Here is a 6,017-nt window from a genome sequence, read left to right on the forward strand (position 1 = left end):
AAGTCCACATGTCCCACAGATTTTTGAAGACACAAACCTAAGTATTTAGATGTCCCAAAATGCAAAGGAAAATATAATTGTTGCTATTTTGCACATGAGAAAACTATGTCCCAAAATACCTGGTGCTTTCTTGAGGAAGGAAGGGAAACATACCCTATATCTTAGATCTGTCAATATAATACCCATTTTTTTGATAGAATGAAAACAATAAAAACCAAACACACAGAACTTCTTTCCTTGGTTTGGGAGGGGAACTAAAAATATCATTGGCTATTATTAGAACACAATAAGTGATCATTAATTGCAAAGGGGATCCAGTGGCATTTTTCATTCTGAATGTGGTCTGGTGCTCTTATTAGTGGATTCTTTGGAACTGGGAAGGCTGCCCTTGATCTCAATCAGAGCCCCTGTACTGGCGTTGAGTACAGGTAGCATATGCTGGCACAATGGTCACCTCTGAGACCAGTTGTCCCTTGTCTCTCCCAGGCTGTCTTGTCATATATCACATATCAGTAGAGGCAGATATCAGCAAGCAAGTGATAACTGAAGCTTGATGATGCTTAGAGAAAACTCAATGAACTAAAGGAATTATTTCAAATAGAGTTTTCATGTACCTTAGTTTTGGAAATGAGGGCTAAAGATGTCACCAATGTCAAAGGTCTCAACATCAAGACTAACGTAAGGGTGAGTCATTTCTATATTTACACTTACCTGGATATATAATTTTAAGATACATAAGTCTCCAAAATGGAAATAAGATGTATAATAACAATGGCAATAATAATAACATGCGCTAACACTGAGAGTTATTACTGTGTTCTAAACACTTGATGTATAATTTGTAAACTGTATTTATATTAATCCTACCAATAGTCTTATGACAGCTGCTATATTATTCCTATTTTACACATGAGAAAGTGGGCACAGAAAGATTAAATAACAGGAAATTATCTCTTTATTCCCCACAATTCCTTCATTTTAAATGTGTTTCCTTCTGTATGCATGTAGAGCGTCTCACCTCATCTATTTGCAGAGCTGATATTCAGGGTCTCAGAACATGGTCACGTCTTCCTGCATGCATGTTGTTAAATACATTTACTATCAACCCAAACTATATGCTTGTATATATCAGAGTTTCTTCCCCTATATTTCTAAGATGGCTGGAAGTTATCTCTATTGCTGCAGAAATCACTACCCAAGGCATGAATTTCCTGTCTCCTTCCCTACTATAAACTGAATGTATGTGTTCCCTCAAAATGTATATGTTGCAACCTAATCCCCAAATGTGTTGGTATTTGGAGACAGGGCCTTTGGGAGCTTATTAGATCATGAGGGTGGAGCCCACATGAATGAGATTAGTGACCTTTTAAAAGAGACCCCAAAGAGATCCCTCACCTTTTCCACCATGTGAGAACACAGCCAGAGGATGGCCATAGATGAATCAGGAAGCGGGCCCTCATCAGACAAGGAATCTACCAACACCTTGATCTTGAACTTCCCAGCCTCCAGACCTGTGAGAAACAAACGTTTATTGTAAGCTATTCAGTCTATGGTATTTTTGTTATTGCAGCTCAAGGAGAGTAAGCCATTCTCTGACTAGATTATGACTTTCAAAAGGCAAGAATTAATTTGTGCATTATTTCCATTATATGGCAAAGTACTTTACATATAGTGGTGCTTAATAAGTATAATTGAGTGAATGCAAGAAATTGGTGGCACTGACACTATTTTCTCATTTAGAAACAGGGAAAATGAATAATATGGCATCACAAAATAGTTGTGAAAATGGATTAAAAATATAAAATATGTATACTTATTGACAGGGGAGATACCATGATCACAAAGGTGGTTTTCCCAGGGCGAGGCTTATCCGTTGCATTCTGGATGTGCTGACTCCTGAGATTTCCCCAAATGTGGGAAACTCGACTGCATAATTTGTGGTAGTGGAGGACTGTTCACGCTTTTCCCAGGGGAAAAAAAATATAAAATATGTTTAGGAAACTATAAAATGCCTTGTATATATGAATCAATTTGCCATACACACTGGACTTAAAGCAACAAAAGTTTAAGTATTGCTCCTACCTAAAAACTGAACAAGATCACAACTTTGAGCTGTTCCAAAGGTCAAATTCATTTACTGAAAGTTTATGGCACAACTACTCCACTACAGTTATCTTAACAACTATTTTATATATATATATATATATATATATATATATATATATATATATATATATGTATATGCTTCTTAATTTGGGGATACAGTTCCTAAAACAGCAACAACAAAAAAAGAAGAAATCCCAACCTAAATAGATTAAGTTTATTCCAAATGGATACAACTCAAGTCTGCCAAGCCATTTATGAGTCAACGTTCTGCTTCTCGTATGTTCCACTATTTTAAATGATCACAAGAGATTTTTTTTTCTCCTGCAGCTTCTGTGTTTCCCAAGGATAAGTACTGATATGCCTCCTCCTCATTATAAATAACCCTCAGTAATCCATTTTTACACTAATGGGCTACTTGGCTCTTTGTCTATGCACTCTTAAATCACCTGCAGTGTCGGCACCACTCCAAACCGTGAGACAAACTCTGGCCCAGATTAAAACGTACACTAATAGGATTAATTCCATTTTGTACCTGTACACATTCTTCTCTGCATTTGGTACTTCAGTTTCTAGTAACTGAAATCCCTGAAACTTATTTTGTGGTCCCATATTTTCTATCCATAGCACCAGTTTCTTTAAAGCAAATATCCTAATGTCTGAGATGCCTAAGTAAGTCTGCTGAACTTCTTCAAAAGTCTATCTACCTTTCCACTGATTTCTTGCAATTGGAATCTTGTTGATCATTTTCTCCAGCTGCTTAACAGATTTTGGAAATTGATTTCAGTTTGAGCACTGACTAAAAATTTCCCAGTTTGGAGCGTCTGGGTGGCTCAGTCATGAAGTATGTGACTCTTGATTTTGGCTCAGGTCATGATCTCACGGTTCATAAACTCAATCCCCATATCAGGCTCTGCACTGACAGTGTGGAACCTGCTAGGATTCTCCCTCCCTCTCTTTCTCTGCCCCCCTTCTCAAAAATAAATAAACTTTTAAAAATCCCCATTTTACCCGCCCTTCTAGAGAAAGGTTACTCTGTTTCAGCTCTACCTATTGGTACATATTCACATGTTGCTAACATTGGAAAATTTGTGGCTTGGCTTTATCTTCATAGTCAGATATTCAATGTTCTTTAAAAAATTAAATCAGCTGTAAATTAATGCAGGCATGAGAGATAGCTGGTATTGATTATATGCACACAGAAGCTTCCTTCTTTCCTTGCAACTTTTTCCTTCCTTTTCATTTTCTGGATTCTAGGTGTCTGCCTGGAATAGTGATTCTCAAAATTTCCCCAAGTCTCTATCATTAAACTTCAAACAAACATACATTGAATAGCAAGTTCGTTCCTGGGACTGTGGGGCTATAAACACATTTATGATGTCTTCTTTATCCTTGAGTGATGAGAAGTCATTGCAGCAGGATGAGAACCAAAGTCCAAGTCCTATCATTTCAGTGCTCCATGGGCTCCTATGAGTTTCTTCAACACGCTAGTCATACCCTTCCTGGATGCCTATGAAGTTTTCCTTCCAGAAAGTCACATGGACCATTTTGTCATCTCCTGCCTATCTTTACATCACTGTCACTTCATCAGTGAGACCTTTTCTGAACAAGTCCTGTCAGCCTATAGCCTACTTTCCTACCCCAAGACTCTTTACCATCCCTTACTGCTGTGTTTTTCTCCATTGCACTTCCAATGTACTTTATATTGTATATGTATATGTACAGGAACTCAGCAAAAACTTGAATTAGTGAATGAATGAAGTACCAGAAGTCAGGAACCATGTGAAATCATGAAGTAGACATCATTTCTAGTTGAGGAGGTTAGGAAATCCTTGACAAAAAATTTCATTTGAGTTGATCATTTTAAAACATGGATAATTATGATAAAAAGAGGAAGGTTCTAAGGCAGTATAAGCCTCATCAAAATGCAGATGACATTACCACAAGTTCAAACTCTTGCTAGCAAAGGAGACTCCCTCCCTGTCAGTCTAGAGAATGGAGAACATCAGCCCAAGCAGAGGGGTTGCATAGAGAGAAACTTATCAAAACCTCCAAGCTTTTTGTGGAGGACCTGAAACACTTCAGAAAGGCATGTAAAATTTACTCAAAAGGCCCTGAGAGTCATTGAGGGTGTTGGGAAGGAACATTCTGTTAAAATTTAGATCTTATTAAAAAATAAGCACAGCATAAGGAAATGAAACTAGGGTCACTGAAAAATTAGAGCTCAGGTAAAGGTCCCATGATGGATGTAAATAAAGAATGATAAAAAGTAGCATAAAAAAGTAGCATTCTTTTTTATTTAAGTTTTTATTTTAACCCAGTTAAACTACAGTGTAATATTAGTCTCAGGTTACAATATAGTGATTCAACACTTCCATACATCAGCCGGGCCCATCGTGACAAGGGTGCTCTTTAACCCTCATCCCCTATTTAACTCATCCCTCCATCCTCCTCCCCTCTGCTAACCATCAGTTTGTTCTATATACTAAGAGTTCGTTTCTTGGTTTGTCTCTCTTTCCCTCTCTCATTGTTTCCCTTTGTTTATTTTGTTCTTAAATTCCACATGAGTGAAATCAAATGGTATGTGTCTTTCTTTGACTGACTTATTTCACTTAGCATTATACTTTCTAGCTCCATCCATGTTGTTGCAAATGGCATGATTTCATTCTTCTTAGGTTGAATAATATTGCATTGTGTGTGTGTGTGTGTGTGTGTGTGTGTGTGTGTATATATGTATGTGTATACACACACACACACACACACACACACACACACACCACATCTTCCTTATCCATTCATCATTTGATGGACACTTGGGCTGCATCAATATCCTGGCTACTGAAAATAATGTTGTAATTAACAAAGGGGTGCATGTATCCCTTTGAATTAGTCTTCTTGTTTTCTTTGAGTAAATACCAGTAATGTGAATGCTTGATCATAAAGTAATTCTATTTTTAACTTCTTGAGGATCCTCCAAAGCTTCCCACAGTTGCTGCACGAGATTGCATTCCCACCAATAGTGCAAGAGGGTTCCTTTTTCTCCACATCCTTGCCAACACCTGTTGTTTCTGGCATTGATGATTTTAGCCAGTCTGACAGGTGTGAGGTGATAGTTCACTGTAGTTTTGATTTGCATCTCCCTGATGCTAGATGATGATGAACACCATTTCATGCATTTCTTGGCCATCAGTATGTCTTCCTTAAAGAAATGTCTGTTCATTTCTTTTGCCAATTTTTTAAATGAATTATTTTGGGGGTTTTTTTGGTGTTGAATTGTATAAGTTCTTAATATATATTGGATACTAATCCTTTATCGCATATGCCATTGGTAAATACCTTTTCCCATTCCATAGGTTGCCTTTTATTTTTGTTGATTGTTTCCTTCTCTGTGCAGAAGCTTTTTATTTTGATGAAATCCCAATAGTTTATTTTTGCTTTTGTTTCCCTTTCCTCAGCAGACCTATTTAGCTAGAAGTTGCTACAGCCCATGTCAAAGAAGTTACTGCCTGTGTTCTTTTTTAGGATTTTTATGGTTTCAGGCCTCATATTTAGGTTTTTAATCCATTTTTAGTTAGGTGAAAGTGGTGTCTAAGGTGAAAGTGGTCCAGTTTCATTCTTTTGCATGCAGCTGTCTAGTTTTCCCTAAACCATTTGTTGAACAGACTGTCTTTTGCTCATTGCATATTCTTTTCTGATTTATGGATTAATTGACTCTATTTTTGTGGGTTTATTTCTGGATTTTATATTCTATTCCATTGATCTATGTGTCTGTTTTTGTGCCAGTACCATAATGTTTTGACAACAACAGCTTTGTAAAATAACTTGAAATCCAGAATGGTGATGCCTCCAGCTTTGCTATTCTTTTTCAAGACTGCTTTGGCTATTTGGGGTCTTTGGTGGGTCCATACAAATTT

At 37.1% G+C, this 6,017-nt stretch overlaps 1 non-coding gene across 1 annotated transcript; it reads left to right on the top strand.

The window, feature by feature from the left end:
* Nucleotides 1-1,809: 1,809 nt before the first annotated feature.
* LOC111560362 lies at nucleotides 1,810-1,970 on the top strand. Its single transcript, XR_002742107.1, has one exon. It is a non-coding gene; the product is annotated as a U1 spliceosomal RNA (small nuclear RNA).
* The last annotated feature ends 4,047 nt before the right edge of the window (nucleotides 1,971-6,017 follow it).

This window comes from Felis catus, chromosome B1, assembly GCF_018350175.1.
Source record: "Felis catus isolate Fca126 chromosome B1, F.catus_Fca126_mat1.0, whole genome shotgun sequence".
NCBI lineage: Eukaryota > Metazoa > Chordata > Mammalia > Carnivora > Felidae > Felis > Felis catus.